At 39.1% G+C, this 20,924-nt stretch overlaps 1 long non-coding RNA gene across 1 annotated transcript in view; it reads right to left on the bottom strand.

The window, feature by feature from the left end:
• LOC128140376 (uncharacterized) overlaps positions 1 to 20,551 on the bottom strand; it is a 369,327-nt gene extending 348,776 nt beyond the window's left edge. Inside the window, exon 1 of the long non-coding RNA XR_008234708.1 lies at positions 20,269 to 20,551. This is a non-coding gene — a long non-coding RNA (uncharacterized LOC128140376). The remainder of the gene's footprint in view (positions 1 to 20,268) is intronic.
• Between the last annotated feature and the right edge of the window lie 373 nt (positions 20,552 to 20,924).

Here is a 20,924-nt window from a genome sequence, read left to right as displayed (position 1 = left end):
AGAAGGTTCTGGATTCCATATCTGATAACATATTCTGTGTTATAAAAGAGGCAACCAAGTATACAATGTAGATCACCTGTACAAAAATGTATTCAGAATCATTCCTTCAAAGAATAAATATGATTGCAAATACAAATGCAGAAAGCACCTAGCATCTTTAGATGCCAATAATGTCTTTCTTTATATAATCAGTAGTTTGTACAGGACATGTCCAATAAGCACTTTTGAATATCTGGACTGTTTTGAAAATATGTCACATTTTCAAAATGTGAAATGTGAAAAGCATTTAAAACATACAAGTACAAGAACAAACCTGAAAATACTGATCTGGCATTCTAAGCGTATAGTTCTATCATTCTATTTCACCATTATTTGCATTCACAAACCTGCAACAGCAATTCTGGACACAGAAAAATAAGATAATTAACTTTTACATGACATTACTTACAAAATATGCCCATATTTTTACTTAAAATCTGGCCACTGCGCACACTTAGAATGCTGGAAAAGGTCCACTGTGTAAACAAAACCCGAGGTGTGTTTATAAGTACAAACTGACCCTGAATGAGAATGAGTATAGCAAATGAGAAATTTTGGCACCAATTAAAAAAAAAAACCAAAGTCCACATGGTATTCTGATCTGTAGTTTACCTGAAATTTCAGGCTTCACAAAGTATTTATCTCTGGACTTCAAAGTGTGCAAAAAATGAGTTTTAGCAGAAACACTGAGATCATCCTAACTTCTATCATTATCTGAACTATCACATCTCCAGTTTCACGTAATTTTCAGTTTTCAGATTAAATCAAATTATTTTTATAAAGACAGACCAAGAGACCACTGCTTCAGATTACTTGTTAAGAAGGTTCCCTTCATTTAGAGATTGAACTTCTCTGTGTAAACCTCATACATAAAAAAATTGAACAGATACATGTAGGCCTTCTAAAACTGAATGAGATATCTCTGTCAGGACTTTCACATGTGTCAGTCGTATATGGATCTCTTTTATTATTATTCATTTTGCTTTTTGTTAATTACAGAAAAGGGAAATATCCCTTATGGAAAGAAAAGTTTTTTTAAAAAATACATTTCAGAAAAGCATTGAACAAGACATTAATAACAAACTGAAAGGATAAGCAGAATGGAAGTCTGAAAAATTCTATATTTGTATTATACAGGCATTGTTTTCATTCTTGGCACCTTATTTTTCATGTACATAAAGAGAACGCAAGCTACAGCAGGGTGAGGCAAAGATCAATGCTGAATGTATTACTTGGCATTGGGCAGACTCAGTTTAATAAGAAAAGAATTGATCCATTAAGCCAAACCTAATTCTTGGCCAAGAATGGTTGAAATCTCTTCTTTATACTGCTAGCTTCATAAAGACCTATAATATTCGGAAGAAACAACTCAGAGCTGAGTTTAATAAGATTAAATGTATTGCAAATATACTTAACAAGAATCTATCAAGTTGTTAATGATTACTATTAATATCAAACAATTTTTGTATAGAATTTTTTATTAGAGAAGTTGTAAAATATAGCCATGTGAAATGCAATATAAAAAGGGTTTTAGGTAATTTGTAACAGCTACAATTGCAGAACCAAAACCTTAACCTATAAGATATAGTAATTTATTTTATCAATCCACTTTCTCATACAAGTGCAATTCAATTTGTAAAGTATTTAAGTGCCAGTCATTAACACTGTATAGCAAAGTGCAGAAGGACAGAATCTACTATATGTGATTGTGTTATTATATGTGAAGAGACTGCAAAATAAATTACTTTTTCTGTCAGCAAGGCTGGAGACCTATTGTTAAAATACAACTTCAGATTTCTATGAACTACTCTACAAAGCACTGTTTCATAGCTAAGATAGCTAAAAGCAGTTATTGGTACTATAAGGATGCCCTACACTGTCAAAGGGACATACTGACATTCATTTGCCTCTGTCACTGCTTCCTCACAGAGTATGTCTCCTTTGAAGACCAGAGGTGCTCTGCATCACTGGAGAGCCACCATCCCAAAGGTGCTGCAAGCTCCCACCCTGCAGCATAGCATCGCCAGGGCAAGGCAGGGAGGAAAATCCCCACCCCTCCTGAGCAACACCAGCGGTCTGTGCTGAAACACATCGGCTGTGTTGCCCTGGGGAGCCTGCACCTATGCTTCTGTGTTGTGCCCTCTCCTTAGACAAATACAGGATCACAGGTTAAAATTTTGCCCATCAAAACAGCTTTTTTATAACTGCTTTTCATAACATGTTTTAGACACAGGAGTGGCTCTTTAAACAATATATAAAAGAATGAGAGCAGGAATTATTGCTTCACCTAGGATTTGAACAGAAGAGGACATAAATGGAATCAATTCAGCAGTGGTTATAATCTAGTTAAAGTTTTAATTAAGATGACAATGAGACAAAAATACATCCACACAAAAAAATCAAACCTCTGAATTCAGTGAAGAGAATTACTGAAACAGTGGGTGAGACTGAATGGAAAACAGCACTGGAGGAAAAGGACAGAGAAGGAAATGGAAAGTACTGAAAGTCAATTATTACATGCCTGAAGGTTATATGTGCTGTCTAGCATCAGAACATTGTGTGTTAAAATATATATTGTGGATGAAGAGGAAAATGCAAGAAAATTACTTTAAGAAAAAGGCATATTTAAGGTATAAAAATATAGGTAGGGAAGACAACTAGAAAGATTATAGCATGAAGTTAAAAGACTGTAACATACTGATAAGGAAAGCAAGAGGGAAAAATGAAAGGAAAAGTTCACATAAGGTGAGGCAATTGTAAATAAAGTTTTTTTTCTTTTCAAGCACGTAAAGAGCATAAGGTCACTGAGAGAAACAGAAGCACACCTATGAAATGGCAAATGGCAGTTTACTAACTGCTTAAAAATGAACTCTCTGTTTTATTGTCCATAAAACAAGGTTGAGACTGATGACAGGATCAGACATAAATTTCCTGGGGGAGGAAGAATAAACACCAAAGAAAATCAGTAACACGCCAGAACAGCTCATCAAGAAATTAGAAAGTCTGAAGGTTGACATAACTCCAGGAATAGACAGAATTAATTCAGAGCTCAGAAAGATATGTCAGAAGAGATAGAGCAATCATTAGCAGATATATTTAAAACCTGTTTGGAAATATGAGCTGGACTGAAGAGAGGTTAGTGATAACCACTATCTAGAAAAAACCCTGACTTCACATCAGTGTCATACTCTTGAAACATTATTATTCCAAGAAATGATACGATTAAGAGTTTGTATAGCTGCAAGAGAAATTGCTAGCACAGCTCACCAAAGGGATATCATGCCTAAAAATGCCCTCAGCACTTTTTTAAGAAGAATTACAAATTATTGATCATAATGGAAGGTATGAGCATATAGTCCACACCCTTTAGAAAAGCTTTGGATAGATTAACACATAGAAGACTAATCTACAAGGTCAGGAAGTGTGGGAACAATCAGTAAGATGACAGGGTATGTTTGAAAGAGACAACCTGGTAGGCTAGTCAATGAAAAGAAACGGGATAAAATTCAGAATGACTGAAGTACGCTCAGAAAGACTGAAAACCTGGCAGAGTAGAAGTGTAGACAAATTAATTCAGTGTAGACAAATTTATGCTAATAAAACTAGCAGCAAATAACAAGAAATGGGGCTCTACCCTTGAAAGGCATAAAGTTCAAGTCTCTCACATTGATGTACTCCATCAATTTCAAATTTCTGGTTTTCACAAGAGAAAGAGTTGAGAAGCAAGCCCTCTAAACATTAGAAGAATTAAGAAAGGGAAACAATTTTTTAAAAACCCAGTGCAAATTGCAAATGATGGCGGAAGTAAGCCTCCTGAATTTTCTCTATCACTGTAATATAAAGCAATATGAGAACATGCTGGCATACTCGAGGATCTTGGGGATTGGCCCAAACCTTACAGATTTTCTTCACCAATGTCAATGCACCTTTAGGTCAGACCATTGCTTACTTTAGAAAATTACAGAATTTTCAGTAGAGGAAAAAAAAATCACACATTTTAAAATGAAATAAAGACATTGACTATATGAATGACTATTACTATTGGCGTGATGTGCTAAAAAGCATGGAACAGAGGTGTCCCACAATTATTTCTCTCTAGCTTTCAACTGTTCATAAGCCACTAAGTGTTCTTTTCCTTTGGTTGTCCTCTAAAACCATCTACTTTGTTTCTTTGGTTAGTCCTCATTAGCAAGTCCTTTGGTACTTCTAGCAATTCTAACATGAGCACTTCCTCCTTAGCGGAATCAGAATATTCTATATAAACCAGGGCCATTGATTTATTGGCATAGTAGTAGTATTCATCCCATCCCACTAAAAAACTGATCATTACCCACTGAAATCAGCTGCAGTATTGCTACTGATTTAAGTGGAAGCAGGATCAGATTCAATGGTGAAGTTAGCAGGGAGAGTTTTTCATTGATCTGTCCACAATGACACAGAGATCTCCAAAAGAAGTTAAAGCTAATATAGAATCTGGAAATATATTTAAAAAAAAAAAAAAAGCTTTCTAATACACATTTCCAAGAATTGTACCTTTCATCTCATTAGCCTGTTAATTTACTCAACTTTGGCAGATGCTTCTAAAATTCCTGTCCAGACTTTCAAAATCTTGATTACCCTAGACATCATCTGCAAATTCTGTTCAAAGTTCACCCAATTTTAAAACACAATAATATTGAATAACACCAGTTCTAATCCAGCACAACTGATAACACCATTGGTACAAGCGTCAACTTTATCACTCTAGCCTGAATTAGATTTTTCTTTTAAATGATACATGTTGATTTATACAAATCACAAACTAATTGCAACAGACTACTCTTTAAAACATTTTTTAACTTCCAATTTTCCAGCATAGTAACTGGTTTTAAAAGGAAGTTATATTAAATTATTATCAACATATTAGTTACAAGCAGTGGAATAGTGTAGTGATTGCTACAGAAATGGGAAACTGATAGTTAAAATGGAAACATACCATGAACAAAAGAAAAGGGAAAATTATTTCCTAACTTTACCAGCCATAGAAGACAGTCCCTTTTACAGAGCAGGCTGGCATGTAACATCTTCTGAAAAAAATGGGGTGAATGAAAAAACACTTACATGTTTAATCTACATATAGTTACTGCCAACATAGAAAATAATCTCTTCAACTAAAAATAGATTACCTAACTCCAAGCCTTGATATATAAATTCTTTTATACCAATGAGATGATGTGTTTTCTCCTTTACCTCCACTTCAGTTTTTCCACTGTCTACTTTATACATGCCTTCGTAATCAGACACAGCTGCCATTGGCTTCAAGGCAGGATGTCATTCAATGCTATTAGAAGTATTACACTGAAGTAGGAGAATGAAGATGGAGTTCATACCTGTTTGGTTGTTGATGCTTAGATAAAGAGGTTTGCCATAAATTGCTTTAGTAAAGCAAAAATTATATATGCATAATTAAAAAAATACTAAAAAAATATGAAGTGTGTGATGTTCAAAAGTACTCAGTTGGCCTAATTCTGTTGTTAATAGTAGAATTCCCATTGACTTCAACAGATGCAAAATTAGGCTGCCACTGAGCACGTGTGAAAAATCACTGCATATAGGATGAACTCTGATCAATGAAGGTTTATTTTTTAATGACTTAACAGCTTGTGAAAGGAGCACATTGACAGCTCTCTGTTTCTATACACAGCACATCTCATCACGAACCAATGCAGCACAAGCTTATTTATGAAATTAAGGTATCTCATACCTATCCTTCAGAAGTGAGGTGACTTTTCTCCATGTCTATCCAACCAGATGAAAAAGCTCCCAAAATTAATATGAAAAATGGTGAGTTTTATGATGAACAACTTTTAAGCAGACTGATCACATAAGACATGGCATGACCAGCTGACAGTCAAAGCTTTTAATCAGTACCACAATGGAATAAAATGAAATTATATGACTAGTGCTTTTGCATCCAGTACCTAATTCTCAGAGTGAGCTAGTTTCTTAAAAGCTTAGGGGAAAAAAACAAACCACTGTAAAAAAAACCACAGAGACCACCAATTATAGCACCTGAGATTTCTGTCACACCTATGGTATTTCACTTACTGTAGTTTTAAGGGACTGATTTAGTCCTGGTAGGTGGAAAACAAAGAGGAGTGCCTGAAAACCAGCATTTATCATGCAACTCGATTCATGGAAGTCCCTTCGTGTTTGCAAATAAAGCTGTTAAACCATCCCAGAAAAAGTTACTAGAAAAGTATCATTGTGGCAGAACACATGTGTGCAGTGTATGCGAGGCGTACGTGGTGGATAGGGGAAATTGTTAGCTAAAAGGACCAAATGACTGAAAGAGGAAAAAGAAATTATGGTACAGCTAATAATATGCCTGTTATACAGTGAATGTTCTTGCATTTACTCTATTTGAAATCTGTTACATGTTATTGTCTATTTTGCTTTTTAATTTTCAGCATGGTCTCCTTCACTGGTATTCGTGTTGAACTCAGGAGTTCCTTCTTTCAAATTGTAGTGGAAACCTCATTTTGAACAATTTAGTCAGGCAATGAAGGAAAGCTCGAGGTAGTCAGGCAGCAGAAGTTTCTGCTATACCTTAGCATGCTGTCCTGATTATAGTGCTATTATAGTTTGCTAGTCATAGAAATCAAGGAATTTATGAATCATTAAAAGGTGCAGGTGATAGAGAAGTTATTATAATAGCATTCAGAAATATTACAGGAACTATCACAAAAGCTACAGTGTTAACACCATTGACTGAATATAAATGCAGTTGTGAAATTATGTGATAGCTGAGGATGTAGATATGCCAAATTTTCAAACAGCCTCAAACCAGTCACTAGTCATTTGCATGTTTTTGATATACAGCTACTTTTGTACAAAACTGTTTTGGGTGTATAGAAAATGTACCAACACTCGTTAGAAGTACATTGTGATTGTGTAAAGACCCTGGGCTGGAGCTTGTGAAAACATGGGCTTGTGAATATTAATAGGTCTATACAAAGTCACTCATATTCTTATCTTTTGCTCAAAATCCCCCAATATATTAAAAATATATTAGGTACAAACCCACTAGGCCTTAATTACATTAGTGACCAATTACTTACATGCATTGTTCATTGCCGAGAGCAAGACTTATTTTTCAGTCATTCAACAAGGCTTCTATAGAACAACAGCTGAAGCATTTCTCTTTGTGTGTGTAAACATCAAGTATTCAAAAGATAGGATATAAAAATTGGGGAAAATTATTATTTTGGTTATCTGAAGACCTGATTTCTAAAAGTCTGACTTTCTGAATTTCAAACATGTCTCCTGAACAACATGAACAAATAGTACTTAACATACACTGCTACCACCACCAAAGGCATCTATTTTTTGTTATTGATATTATTATTTTAGGTGCATAACCATAAAACTATCAAGACCAAAACCAGCCCTCTTTAAGCATTATGCTTTCAGAAAGTTATTCAGCCGCTTTTTAAAAAAACACATCCTTTCAACAAAAGCAGTAGAAATTGAACAAGATTCAGGAGAAAGGATGACATTTTTTACATGTAAATAGAATCTGTTGTATCCGAAAATTTGCTGGCTTTTTTTTCCTGGTCTTTCTTACACATATCATTTTAATTGGCTGTTTAAATTTCTGCAGGACTCAACAGGACAGAACCACAGCTACTCTGCTCAGCTGCTATGGAAGGTTCTTAGCTATGGTCCTTTTGCCTCATATGACATTCTTCCTGCTCCTGATATCAGCCCTCACATTAGTCCTCTGCTTGATATCTTTCCAACATCCTTTAAAACAAAGAGTCAAGACTCCATGCAACAGAAAAAGAGATGAACCTGTTAACTGTAGCCCAATTCCCCTTTATACTCTTTGAACTAGAGAGGCCTGACAGTTCACTGAAGAGGTACAGCAGGTCAGGTTTGAAGTCCATTAATACAGCTGTGAGGGCTTGCTTGCACAACACCTTTCCACACTGTCTCTCACTCTAGTTAGAGCTACAGTGAAACTTCCTTTGCTTTGATGAACACTGAAATTCATCAAATTCAGCTCTCAGAATACATTTAAGACAGAAGAAAAACTATCTATACCAATCTGCACCATTCTTTCTTGACTAATGCATGGGACAAAATAGGCAAAATTCCTCACTTCTATGCTAGCTATATTACCTTCCCAGGGGCACCTTGGGAAAGTCCTTTAGTTTCTCTGAGTCCCAGTTTATCCACCTATAATATAGGCCTTCTTGACCAACTGTGCTGCAGAATGTGACACTCTCTTCCAGAGGCCCAGCCATTTCAATATTGTATTCACAGACTCTTAAATTTAACAGAGTATAAAGGTCCAAGAAAAAAAGCATTTAAAGGATGGTCATTCCTTTCTTGCGGTGTTCCTCAGCTGTACCTGGCAACATCAAACGCAAAACATTGGCCTATATGGAGAAGATATACTGCTTGCATAAAGATGTTAAAGAACAGCAAGCAAACTACAGAAAAGAAGGTATGGGGAAGGAGGTGTTCTTTACCTGTGAGGAGACATTTAGCTGCCGACAAATCCCTAGTAATAGTAAGCTGTAGTTTTACTCTTCATCCTAATAGCCAGGGTAGATGAATTTATACATATAGGTTTTCACAATGTTTTGTCTCAGAAATATTTATCATTATGAGAGGCAATAGATGACATTCCATAATGCTACTTCTTACTGTAGTTAACACTGCAGGGAAGAAATCTGTCTCTGTCCTCAAGTTCCATTATAATAAAAAAAGCAATAAAAGAAAACTAACAAGTGCATATAAAGTAAATAACTATTTCTGATAAATATGTATTTGTCATCGTAGCTGCCAAGTGATGTAGTCACTTGCTCTATCACAAATGAGGACCACCACAAACCAGTAATAGTAACAGTTTACTTTTATATAGCACAACACATTTTAATCTGAAAGCTCACTGCAGAATATGGGCAAGATGGTGAGGGACCACAGGCAAAATCTGTCCTACATCTACAGCAACCTACAAAAGATAGTTGGGAACCCAGTGCAAAAAATTGCCAAGGTTTGAGATTTCAGTCTGTCTGGGTAACCTGTTCCAGTGTTTGACTAGCCCGCCTGTGATAAATTCTTCATAATACCTAATCAGGATTTCCCCTGTTGCAGCTCACATCCGTTGCCTCTTCCCCTTTCACTTTGCACCTCTGAGAAAAGTCTAGCTCTCTCTTCTCAGAAAGACACATGCTTTTCCATTACATACACAAAGACAGCAATAAAGTCTCACTTTAGCCTCAAATCTAATTTTTCAAGAACATGCCAAAACACCATGTGAGACAAATTACTCTGTACTACAAAGTTTATCTCTCTCTGAAGGAGAAAGTGTTGTGTCAATCCAACTGGGATTTTAACTTTTCCTAGAGACACTTCTGATAGAATTACTCATTGATAATTGATGAATTTAAATTACTTCTGACAATTATCAAAATTACAAGTGCAAAGTACTGCTTATTGGCAAATACAATATCCTGGAATCTGCCTGCCTTCCTCAGGTAATATCCCCTGTGCTGGCTCCCCAGTGGGATTTTTCACAATAAAATAAGCTGGTTTGTGCCCAAAAAGCATATGATAATAAAGCTTTCCCTTTATAAAGCTTATATTGTGCAACACATCTTGTTTATTTGTGTAAATTTATATTGTGCACTTCTGGATGTATTCAACCTCAGGTCAGAATTATTAGACAACTGCCACAATTACATGAACACAAAATCTTTATTTAGCAATAATACGTAACAGAACTTCTGGCAGATAACATGCCTTCCTGGCAAGGATGGATGCCATACAAACAAAAAAGGGTGGGAGAAGTGAAGACTCTCAACATTCACCTGGTGAAAAGCTGAAGACCCGCAAAACCTTCAAAGAATCTGAATAACTTGCAGGATTAGGATGAAGATGTAAAAGATGACAACTCCTGTATGTTAACTCAAGTGTAAAGCTTGGAAGTGTTACAAAACCAGCAAATGTTTATATGTATATTTTTTAATGGAAAACAGAGTAGAAAAATGACACAGAAACTGACCTTGACAGTTCCACAGGGATAGCCCTTACACGAAGAGGATCGGTTATTCTAATTGTACTGGGTGCCACAGGGCTGTCCCAACAAGAGAGAGACATCTTCTATTTTTTACTTCTCAAATGCAAGGATTTGTTGTGGAGAATGCAAAAAATTAAGACTTTAAAAATTTAAACCATTTAAATATGGTTCCTACACAACCTGAAGTTATTGCTCTCACATTTGATTCTCTAATCCCTTACATCCCTTGTTTTCATTTGCTGGTTTCAAAGACTAACCAGTCAGGTAATGCTGTTTATCTAGTTTCCACAAGTAAAAAGCACCATGCAAGAAATAAGAATTAGGCTCCTGCTATTTAATCATTTTTTCTACTAGCTTTGTGCTTTTAACAAAGGATTGATATTGACTTTCCCTTTGGTCTTTGAAGCTCCAGGTCACTTAACCAAATATCCAAACGTGTGCACTGGTGTCAGTAACAACATCTGGGAAGATCCATAGCAAAAAATAGCAGAAGTATATCTTGTTGAGGCTCTTCTTTCCCTGTGCAAGTCAATTTCTGCATATTTCACTTGATAAAACATGTTTTTTATTTCTGAATAGATACTTCTTTACCAAAGTTGACGCTATACTGTTCATTGCCAAGGAAAGACAAAACCTTCAGCCCTTTACCTGATGCTTTCAGTCAAAATGTAAGACCAGCCTATACAGTGCAGCTGAACACCTCGACCTCAAACCATTGTTAAAACATATTTGCATATTTCATTACATTTAAGGCATGTCTATAAATGGGGATCCCAACAGTTCAAATTCTCTTAACTCAAATGTTTTAATGAAACTAACAGTGAGGATCAAAGGTTTCTCTCATACTCTATTTTGTTACTAAATGCATAAGGTCTGGCTAAGCTAAATGTCAGATTCTGACTTGCTTGATTTAGCCTTGCTATTTAGTAGTAATTATGGACAGAAGTCTCATTTAGGTGTATTGATCTAGTCTTTAACATGAGGAATAAATTCAGTAGCTGAGCTATGGAACACACTGGATGAATTCTCAATTCATGAATCTCTACAAAGAACAAAGAAGCAGAAACACATTTGCCATACTACTGATTCTTACACACGTATGTCTGTAGTTAAACATGCTAAAAAAGCTTTTCCTCAGGGAGAAGCCACATCACGAACAGCAAAAAACCTGTGGCCCACCAACAGGCCATGTATGTGGAAGGTTCCAATTCTGCCTTCATGGAAGACAGTATCCCAATTCAGGAAAGCATTTAATCATATGTTTTGGTCCATCAGAATTCATGAGAGTCCTTAAGTATGTGCTTATTTTTAAAAGATGCTTAAGTGCCATTGATTTCAAGTACACGTTTAAGTGCTGTCCTCAATATAAATGATTTCTGAAACCAGGGTTGATGGGAGTTTTATCACTGATTTTAATAAGAGCAGAACAGGAACTAAAGAATTTTAAGAATCCCAAATGCTTATGCAAATTGAATGTCTACATGACAATAAGGAAAGTATAATCAGATAATGTTGCGTATTTATATTTCAGCTACCTAAATAAAGAAATTCTGAAATTAATGAAAAATCCCGAGATCCTCATGCTAACAAAAGACATTTATCACTGAAGGGGTAAGAATTTCTCCACCCTAAATTTTTACCTTTACACATATTTCTTATCTTAGAGGTTTGTGGGGTTTTTTAAGAGTAACAATACAATTTTCTGGTTAAATATACTTATTTTTTAAATTACAAAAAAATCCATAATATAATTCTATGAGAGTTACCATAACAGACTGTAACAGCTGCTATGGTCTATTGTGTAAATAAGTAATTACTGAATTTACAGACTATCATGTAAATATGTAATTATGGACTTTTTAAAATGTGCATTATTTCCTCGATAGTCTATCGTTTAAATATATAATTATGGACTTTAAAACATGTATTATTTACTCAGACTGCAACAGCTCCTTGGGACAGAGCTGTTCTGGCCTATTGGGTAAACATGTAATTACGGAAATTTTAAAAATATGTATTATTTATTTGCTAGTGCTGCTGTCAATACATCATGACAGCCATTTTTAAATGGATACCATATAGTCAATATTCTGTCAAGTTTTCATAGGTCACTTAAAGTACCTCTCTGCATGGTTGCGGTGCCATGTAGTGAAGCCTTTGCCTTGCTAGGTATCTTACTACAGGGTCATCAAATGAAAATCAAGAGGACTCCACAAATAGTTCCATTAATTGGCCTTTTCCACAAAGATTCATAACTGCAGTCAAAAGAAAACCCTTCTGTCATTTCTTTCACAATTTTAATAAAGTAGAGTATGGTTCACTGTGGTTAAGGGTTGGTATCCAATAGAATATTCCTTGGAGATTTTTCAGTAAAGGAGTGAACTTCATATAATGCAATCAGTGGGTGGTTTATTTCCTAATGGCCTCTCAGCTCTGAAACCAAGGATCATGTCTACATTAGCAGATAAGGCAGAGAAATGAGAGAGAATCTGTAAAGCAAAATGGTGCTAAGGACCCAATGTCCATATTACATACTTTTCAGATGGTTTATTACAGGCTAGTTCTGGTCTGGTCCCATGGAAGAAATACTCCCAAGCAGCTGGAGCACACTACATGTGCTCCTAGATAATACCTTCTGGTGTAGTTTAATCCAAGAGGAATCCAGGTTTTTTTTTTCTGGGAGACCACTTCATAATGAGAATCAAAGTGCTGGAAGCAGGCCTGATCCACTCCAAACATCATTCTTGATCTGAACTAAAACACTAAGGTAGAAACACCCACAGAATACACTCAGTCATGCCACTTGCATTCTGATTTCTGTACAACTTAAGCAGGAGACAGGTTGGAGCAGACAGTTCTGTAATCTATGAAGTGTGGCATTTTTGCAATGTACAAAACTATGAATTCCAGAAATGCTTCCGATGACAAGAGAATATTCTTCAAAGTGGTGGAAAAAAAATTATTAAGGGCGTTTCACTTATCCAAGATGGAACTTCAAAGACGTTATTATTCTGAAAAAAGGGTAATTACCATTACCATTAAATATTTATGTTTTAAAACTACCCATAGGCCCCAATCAGAGACAAATGCTAGGTGCTCTGCAAACATTTATGAATATCCAAACCTCAAAGACTTCACGATTTAAGAAATATTATCAAATATATTATACTTTATAAAGTCCTTTTTAGAAGCCAAATGAATGTGTTCTTAGGCCAAAATGTATGCACTGAGTCTATGATCTGCTGTGTCTGCATCTATATATCAATAATTCTAACATTTAGGCACGATTTTCCTAATAGACCATAGCAAAAAGCAGAACCAGAATAACTTATTCTTGTAAATATATAGGACAGTTATATAGTATGGAACTGTGTTACACTTCAAACAATCCTATCCTTATATTGAAAATAGGAGTGGTATTGTCATTTATCTAAAATTATCTCCTCAACCAGAATAGGAGAGAGAAAAAAGATAAAACTCATAAAAGAAAAAATATTTTACAGATAAGGTATATTGCCATATTAAGATAGATCTATATTATTAATTTTTACTACTGCTACTTTCTCCATAGTCTACAAGCCTCATGTAATAACAAAGCCCTAAGAATTGAACCTAAACAGAAAACACCCCATTGGGATGTTTAAGCAAGAGTTCTGATAAAAACAAAATAATTTCCATCCTAATGAGAGATGGTAGGGCATTGGCTGGAGTGAAACTGAGTCCAGCTCAACCCTTCAGGATGGGTCTGGACTAACTGGGGGGAGTCTGGAACTTGACCTCTGAGGAGTAGGGGAAGAAACTGGGATTGCTTAGTCCTGAGAAGAAACGACTGGCAGGGACACAGTGATGTTCTTCAGATACGTGAAAAGACAGAGAAGAGTGAATAGACTCCTCTTTATGTCCAATTTAGATAGGACAAGCGGTAACGGAATTCAATATGGCAAGGGAGATTTAGGTCAATGGGGTGCCCAGGAAGACTGCAAAATCTTTGTTGCAGAAGGTTTTTAAGAATGGAGTGAACAAACTTTTGCCAACAATGGCACAGCTATCTTGCCTTTGAGAAAGGAAGATGGCCTCCTGAGATCCTTTCCTGTCTTGTTTCTACAGGGCTTTATGCTCCAAAACCAACCACAAGTCCACAACTGTAGACTCAGTTTTATGCCTAAAAAGCCAATGAAACCCACCGAAATTTTAAGCAGCAAAGAACTCAAAAATATGCTGAATAACATGCATCTTTGATACAGTCTAAATAAGGATAACACGCATATTTCAAGATCATATTTCATTTTAGTTCCCCTGAACAAGAATGTACAATAACACTATCTGCGCAAAGATAACCTTAAAGAAAACTTCACACTGATGAGTCATTAGCTGTGCATAAATAATGCTTTTATTATACGCAACATTAGTATGGCCAATAATTTGTCAGGGCTCTGACTGCACGAACAAGCTCTGCAACCTCTTCTGCCCCCTGCGCAGGAGTCTGGCTGCCCATACTCAAGGCCAGCTCTGACAAGGGACCAGATTGCACCTGATTGTTCTAAACTGTGAGGAACAGAGGTGTGAGAAGACACTTTATTACCTCCCTGTATGTATCAGTAACATTTATGTTATTTTCAACTTCAAAAAGGTCACACTGTTTATTTTCGAAAGGCAGAAAAAACTGTTTCATCCAAACCTATGGTTCCTTTAGCAAGAGAAAAAAGCTGACAAGAAAACGTATAGGAGATAGGAACTACAGCCTAAACAAGTGACAAATCTAGGCCCTGTTAAAACGAGTAACAATACTCCACATCTAGAACCCAGGAGCTTTGAAATCTCCAGCCATGATGAGGATTTTCAGCTCTCTGTGGTAAGTTTCACTGATGATTATGGATTTTCTGTAATAATAACCCTGCCTTTCTAAAAGTAGTTGGAAATTTTTGTTCTCTGGGCCATGGTACTTCACCACCTGTGTAAAGCAGTTAAGTTTTAGGAACTTCCAGGAAGAGTTGTATGCTACTCCCTGCAGGCTTGGAACCGAACGATGGGATTTCCTTCCAGAATGCAAGAATCTGCTGTACTCCTTGCTCTTTTGAGCTGTTTATTCTGGAGCTCAGCCTGCATTTGCAAGGTCATGCCGGATACTACTCGTCACACTATGTTGCTTATGCGTGAAATCCTCATTTTGTGCAAAGCTCACTATATATTCATGTCATAGTATCTTAATGTCCAGGGATAGTTTGAGCATGCCAAAGTAAGGGTGGCTGCCACACGTGCTCTGTGTTACTGTGGCAAAATAAGGCAAAGCGGAAAGTTGTCGGTTTGAGACTGGAAATCTTATGGGAAGGTTAATATAGCTGCACTTCTGGAACTAGGTGGCTGGTAAAAGAAGATCTTGCCCTCTGTGTCTGCAATTAGTTATGTGTGAAGTCGACATGCCAAAATTGGAAGCAGTGTCCATTTTGTAACAGTAATTATTATTGTGAAGCCATTTTCAAGGTGGGATTACGGGCACTAAACCGCTGGGACTGACTGTGCTGCCCATGCGTTAAATCCTTATTTTGTGCAGACTTAATGAAAAAGATAGTTTCTTGTAATATGTTCTGTTTTGTCAGTTGCTCCTACACAGCAGTATAGGGATGCTTTCTTTGTGCTTAATACATGCAGTGATAATTTTTCCACATGCTCTTTCTGTAAATGTTCCACCACAAAACATTCTGTTAAACTGGAATTAAGGTTGTAAATATGCATTAATAAGTTAAAGTAAAATCTGTACTAATTGACTGCCCACACAACCTCACTGACATCGATGGAGAAAAGCTACTGAAGAACATTACAACCTGGATTCTTATCCCAGAAATGCTTCTCTATCTCCACATACAGGGGTATGACAGAGAACCAAATCCTGTGCTGAAGTTTAGAAGAAACACATGCTGTAGTATCAGGAATGCACGATTCAATTCACACTTTACAAACATGAAGGACAGGATTGCAAAAGCACTCGTCAGTGGCCTAAATCTGCTCTCATTGGAGTAAATGGCATTTTTACCACTGACATTAATGACAGTAAAACTAAGCCAGTAATCAGCACTTTTGGAAGTCCTATCCTTTGTGATTTGAATTAAACAAAATAATTTAGGTTTCTTTTGTTCCCTCAGCTAACCTCTTTGTAAAGTCTTATCAGCCTTTCACCTACAGTTACATCACAGGATGAACCACACATCACAGTGATCCCAAATTTACTTTATGTTCCAGCCACACAAAATACATCCTACTGGCAAAATCTCTGCTAATTCCTTGAAGAATCAAAGTCAGTATTATTTTTCCTCTCAGCCTTGACAGATCTGTGCATTCTTGTGGCTGAAATTAAAATATTTGTTTTCTTTCAGTTTCATAAGAACATATTTTATTGTTAACATATTTAGGAGAGAGAACAGTATCAGAGAGTAAGCAAATCAGACAATAATTAACAGAAAAATAAATAAAAGTAATTAATAAAGATACCTTCCAACTAGTCTCTGAATGATAATACAAAAATTCACAATGGTGTTGTGAAGCTTGGTTTACTCCTACCTGTAATATACTTTGAGGTCTTAGCATAAAAGGTGCTTAGAATTGAAAAATATTATTATTATCATAAAAATTAGGTATGTTATATTTATATTGTGTATTAATTTAGCAGAATATATTATTACACAACTTTATACTGTAAGCACAAGGTCACATGGGATATGACTTGTCACACTGTGTTGCCTATGCATGAAATCCTCATTTTGTGCAGACCTCTGAAATACATATTCATGTCAGAATATCTTACTGTCCAGCAACAGCCTGAGAGTTTTATTCTATTACATACTGGGGAAACAGATTCAGCGTCATTTGAGAGGTCTCTTCTTCTCTCAATACCGAAATGAACACTTATTAATCAAAAAACTACAAACACTCACCAAAAGGGAACTGGCCCCATTAATGGTCTCTTCAGTCTGAGGCAAAATTATGTCCACTCTGCCAGCATTTTTTTATAATTTCTGTGTGACTATCCCAGTCAAACAGCCAAAATATGGCATTGATTTTATAAAGTTAGTTACCAGAAAACAGAACCTAACTTTACTAAATACAGTATATAAAAGAAATTTTTTCTAGGGAGGGAATTTCACTGGCACTACCAGTGTTGCATTAACTGCACAGATCTCAAGACAACCCTGGAGATAACATGACCTTCTTCAAACTTGCAATCAGCCCGGTAAGCATACATTAAAAGTTCAAGCTTTGCCTACACTGAACATACCAATGTTTGTAGTTTGATAAGCCCAAGTTCCTACCTGACTCTGTTAACTGCCTGCCCATCAACTCCTCATTGTTTTGCCCAGCTTTAAATGTTTTTCTCCTCTGAACACATCCGTACTGAAGAAGTGGAAACAACAAAATTCTTTGACTATTAAGTCTCAAGGAAGCCTTTTTTTTACCAGACATAAAATTCCGATTACCGTATAAGCAGTTTCAAGCAGGACAGCTTGCTCAACAAAATCCTTAAATCTAAGGAAACGTCAGTTTGCATTAAGAAAATAAATACTACCTTCTTCTTCAATAACACAGCAGAAAACAGTAGCAGTTTAGAGATCAGAGCAGATAACCAGTGTAGCCTCCAGACCAGAACAGCAGGCTTGACATGATATTCAAGTAAATAGCCAGAACAGAAGAGCAATTAACAGTTAACAGGCCACTTAAATTAAGAGCTTTCCTTGAGAAAACAGCCTCAGACCTTCAGAGACTCTAGGAACTGACAGTTCAAGCAGGAAGTAAAGTGGCAAAAAATCGAAGTGTATGGGGAATTTCCTCAACAGGCCTTTTATCCACAGAACGTACAAACCTAGAAATGCCTGGCCTAAATGTAGATGTAGGGGAATGTAGCTGCAGAGAGGAGGGAATAAAGAGAGGAAAGGAAACGAGATTTTGAGCAATGACTTTCTGAGCAATGAAAACATAATTTTTGTCACTGATGTCTTCAGAGCCAAAATTTTGCATGGTTAACACTTAGCGCTAACCTGTGCTTTGTAACTTTGTCATGCAACTTGCTGCCACAACACCTGGTAATGCAAGACAGCCACAGATGGTTTGTAGGCAGACATGGATCTCATGCAACAGCTATCGCTTGCAGGCCACTCTTGACACTCCCTTAGTGCACTGTGTGCTCCCACAGACCCAGCAAAGAGACAATCACACTGGAAAATCAAACCCAATCCTCGTACAAGCACACCCAGCAGTGGCACTGATACGCATCTCCACATTTCTGTTTTCCTCATTGTTTCAGTGCACCACCACCACGTTGATATGAACATGGGCTCCTCAACATCACAACAATAAACAATTGTAAAACCCACTGCCTTGGGAAGGGACATGGGCGAGCACGAAAAGTGGATGTCTCAAACTCCCAGTCCCAACCCCTTTTTTGTTTACAGTGGCTCATAACTCTACTATACCAAGCATTTTTCTTTCATTGATGAGTTTGACCGTCACAAACTTTTAAAGTCAAGCAGTTCAAAGAGAAAGAAAGATGTATCTTTTCTATATCTTTCAATCTCACATACCTCAATGCACTCTGAATTTGGGACATGTGGGAACACAGCCCCAGAAATAGACGTAGGTTCAGCACTGTGTCAGAAAAAGCATGGAACCAGCCCACTGACTTCCCCAGCTCCTATGTCCTACTACCACCATAGTAATTTTGCTGGTCTTTCTGCTCCCAGCCTCTACTCTGACAAAATAGCCTGCAAAACCCTGCCAGCAATACACGAATGTTGCCACCTCCCCAACACTCTGATACAGGGATAAGTGCAGCGCAGCACGACACACAGACCGTGTGTTCGTACCACAAAACCAGGGGGAGGCCACTGCCAGTTAGCCAGATGCAGGAGGGCAGAGGTGCCAAATTAGTTCTACAGCTTTCTAGCACTGAGATGTGTCTGGGGCCAGGGGACTTTTTGATGGACGCATGGGAGCAACACTTGCAGTCTGCTTGAAAGGGTCATTTCCACATTTCACAGCAGTGGCCTATGGGGGACCCAGTGTCAGATCAGCAGTCGGGGGGCTGCTTGTTGGCAGGGGGAGGGACCCAGGCACTTTCTAGCTGTTTCATAGGGCCCACTGCGGGGGGGGGGGGGGGGGGGGGCAGTTCTGAGGAAACCAAGAGCAGCTAAAGCCCTTACTTGGTTGAGGGAGGTTGGGGGCAAGAGAGTTTGGGGCAAAAAGAGTTTAGGAGTGAGGGTGTTTTGGTGCAAGGAAGATTGGGGGTGATGCTGTTTGGAAGCAAGGGCATTTGGGAGTGAGGGAGACTGGAACAAAAGCGTTAGGGGCAAGCATGTTTGGGAGCAAGGGCTTTTGGAGGCAAGGACCCTTGAAGGTGAGGGTGTTTGAGGCTGAGGGCGCTTGGGAGCAAAAGCATTCAGGGGGTAAGAGCATTTGCAATGCAAAAGCATTTGGGGGAGAGGGCATGTGGGGTCAAGGATATTTGGCGGCTAGAGTGTTTCGGTGTGAAAGTGTTTTGGGGAGAGGGTCTCAGTGCTGTTGTCAGCTCCCGATTGCCTCCTCTGGTCCCCACACTCGCTCTGCGACGCGGTTCTCGGACACCGGGAGCAGGAGCCGCAGCCCCCCCCCTTTCCCCCCGACGCCCATTTCGGGGCCTCTCGCTCCCCAAGAGCAGAGCCTCGCTAACGGGTAGGGGCAGCGGCAGAGTCCCGCCAGGCCGAGCAGAGCCGCTCCCACCCCCCCACCCCCGCCGGGCCGGGTAGCTGCTTGCGCCCGGCAGGGCACGGCGGCAGCGGGCGGGCGGGGGGCGCGGCGGGGCCGGCCGCGGGGGCGGAGCCGCCAGTCAGCGCCGGGCGCCGTGACCCCGGGGCGGGGAAGCGGCACCGCGGCCGCGGGGACGGCGACGGGGACAGGGACAGGCTGCCCCTGCCCGGCGCAGCGAGGGGGGCGCGGCGAGGCCGGGGGCAGCGGGGCGGCGTGCACACCCCGTGTTCCCCCCCCCCCCCCCCCCCGCACACACAGACACACACAGATACACACACACGCACGGCAAGGCACGGCACCGGGCGGGGGGAGCCGCCTCGGCCCCCGCCCCACCGCCCGACCGGGGAGGGCTGGGGCGCGGGTCCAGCCGCCGCAAGCTCCGCACTTACCCGGGCCGCGGCGAGGTGTCGGCGGGCGGGCTCCGGCAAGCCGCTACTGCGGGGGGCCGGGGGGGGCCGGTTGGGATTGGGGGGGGGTCCGTAATCCAACAGTCTTTGGGCTGCCGAGTGTAAACACTCCGCCATGATTTCTTTGTTTAGATAATTGAACCTGCCTCCCTCTCCGTCGCCGACTCTCGCTCGCTTTTATTTATTTATTTCCCCCCTCCCGTCATCATCATCATCATCATTATGGCTTGTGTGGGGTGATTTTTTTTTTAAAGGGTTGTTATTTAGTAGCTGCGTTTAACAACCGCTGTTTTTACAAATATGTATGTGTATATATATATATTTATGTATAAATATATACGGGGGGGGCGCACGACGACGATGGGAGACATTAAAGAGAAGAAGTTGTTCCCGCTGGTTTGAGGCTTGCGTTTTTCCGCCCTTGCTGCCGCCAAGGCTCCCGCGGCCGGGGGCCGGCGGGGCCGGGGCAGCTGCTGGCCGGCGGCAGGGAGGGCGGCGTGGCGGGCCTCGCCGCAGCACCGCGCTCGCCCGGCACTCTCCGGGAAAAGGCAGGCTTTTCCAAACGCATCACCCGCTCCAGCGGGAACGTAGCAGCGAGCTGTGGAGGAGAGAGATGGAAACTTCCAGATTTAAGTTTC

Source organism: Harpia harpyja, chromosome 4 (assembly GCF_026419915.1).
Source record: "Harpia harpyja isolate bHarHar1 chromosome 4, bHarHar1 primary haplotype, whole genome shotgun sequence".
NCBI classification, from domain to species: Eukaryota; Metazoa; Chordata; class Aves; order Accipitriformes; family Accipitridae; genus Harpia; species Harpia harpyja.
This window is presented reverse-complemented; position numbering and strand designations above follow the sequence as displayed.